The sequence below is a fragment of the Ischnura elegans genome, chromosome 9 (assembly GCF_921293095.1).
Source record: "Ischnura elegans chromosome 9, ioIscEleg1.1, whole genome shotgun sequence".
Lineage (NCBI taxonomy): Eukaryota > Metazoa > Arthropoda > Insecta > Odonata > Coenagrionidae > Ischnura > Ischnura elegans.
In genome coordinates this window covers 10,548,387-10,550,522 of record NC_060254.1, presented here as the reverse complement: position 1 = coordinate 10,550,522, position 2,136 = coordinate 10,548,387, and the positions used below count along the sequence as shown (strand labels likewise).

At 32.8% G+C, this 2,136-nt stretch overlaps 1 long non-coding RNA gene across 1 annotated transcript; it reads left to right on the top strand.

The window, feature by feature from the left end:
* The first annotated feature begins 234 nt into the window (after nucleotides 1-234).
* On the top strand, nucleotides 235-1,917 carry LOC124165630. Its single transcript, XR_006866274.1, has 3 exons — nucleotides 235-655; nucleotides 827-918; nucleotides 1,392-1,917. It is a non-coding gene; the product is annotated as an uncharacterized LOC124165630 (long non-coding RNA).
* The last annotated feature ends 219 nt before the right edge of the window (nucleotides 1,918-2,136 follow it).

The following is a 2,136-nucleotide window of genomic DNA, read 5'->3' as shown; positions in this document are numbered from 1 at the left end:
GCTTTCCGGTTAAAATAGTTTTATACCTCGTAGGCCTCGTATAAAGTTCAAGCATTAGCTCCTGCTGCTTCTCGGAGACTTTGCTCATTCTTTTCTTACCTACACTTTCCATTATATTTTTATTACAATGTATGATTACAAAAATCCGCTCCTAAGCTGCACTAGTCGCTCCAAAGGAAAAATAAACACTGTAAGAATCCAAGGTGCGTATAATAGGAGGTGATCTCAGCTGAAAGTGGGGGAGGAAGCGCGTGACGTCACGAAGTTCCACATCAGTTCCACATTGCCTTTCGCTTCCTCAGAGTTCCTAGGGTTCCTTGCATCGTGGCTCAGCCGTGGAAGCAATTTGAGGCTACAATGTACTTTGACTTGAAATCTTTGGGTAACTGGAATATGAGGTTGAAGTAACTTCATAATAATTGAGAATATTTCTTTTGACAGGTAAGTATTGTTTTGTTAAAGATAAATTCACTGGCCTTCTGAGGATCCTTTATAACAATTCCTTTCTTTTACAGAAATAGTTATCACTTCATCCTGATTCATATTATACCTATTTGAATGTGTCCGTGAGGAATATGTATATATGAATATGTATATCAGTAGTCCACAAAGATTGTTATCAATGTAGTACTTAAGGTCATTCTTCTGTCCGCCGGTAAGTTTGGCTTTTCCATTAATTCAATGCCATTCTGAAGTCCTGTTTTTAATTTTGTTTCTTTCCATAAATGTCAATTGTTTCGGTCAACCTAGAGAATTATTATGTTTTGTTAGTGATTGAAGGATATCCAGTTAACATTCCGTTATGGTTTTATTTGGAATTATTCAGTTTTTATATCTTCATGGTGAGAAGCATTAAGTTGTGGATATGATTGGAAGTGTCTATTGAATGTGAAATTCATCTACCTATTCTGCTATTTGGTAAGTTGCCAGGTTTTATACCTTATTATTTTCAGTAGTCATAAAAAATACAATGGTCATGATTGAGAAATGTATTAGTTTTTTATGATTGTAGTTATTAAATTTAATTATAAATGCAGATATTTTGGTAAATATCGAAATCTTTTTGTCGAGGAAAAATGGTTGTTGTGTAATGGTTATATCATATTATTATGTTTTATAGTTTCATTTTGCTGTTATTATTGTATATTGCTAATACTACAAATTGAAAGTGCTCAATCATTGTCTTCTTGTAGTACAAACCTTGGAAGATGAATTAGAAACTTGAGTGATAGCATGTTTGATAAAGATCCAAAGGTTTTAGAATGTATGATGATTGATGATGCTGACCATTTACTGTATATATCACTCTGATGATATTCATTGAATTATTAAATTCTTTGTTTTTTTTGGTCTAATCAAGCTCAGTAATTAATACACATTCTCAATTACAGGTTCAGCTATTCCAGCAACAATTAATGGAATATGCGTGGCGGCTTTCATCTCCTTTTCATGGTTCTCTCACTAATTTGAAACTTTTTCAATAGAATTGTTTCATCATTTGTACTTAACATTTATTTTTAAGTTGCTTACTTTGCATTGATTGTATAAATAATATTAAGTATCTATTAACTAATATGATATCTTTTAGTTTCAATGGCGTTCTTATATCATTCTGAAAATGTAACATTTGACATGTGTGTACATTATATAAGTTTGAAAAATGAGAATTGTTTTCGTTTTTAACACCTATGTCTGTGATTCCATTTGATGCAGCTGTTATCCATGCGGCAACTCTCATGAAAAGCACATGTACTGCATGTTAGGTTGTGGTTTCCGTAGTTGTTCTTGTCTTATTTCGGGGAGTGATAATATTTCTGATTAGTCAGCCCTTAAAATTGATCAGATTCGTGCTCGATTCTGTTCATTGCACTACCTTAATGGAAGTTTACTTGGAAATTATGTGCGGAATAACTTCGATCTTGTTTCTCAGCTTATGTTTTTATTTCCTAAAGCTCAAATTATTCCATAGTAAGCATTGCTACTTTGTGGGCATGAGATTAATACTTGTACTTTCAGATATGATTTACCATGTTAATACATATATAAGTTCCATACCCGGAAAAACGTCCTGTAAAAGCATCAAAACTTGTCTTAAGGCACGCTTATAGTTTTCCCTTAATTACTTTTTAGTGGCGA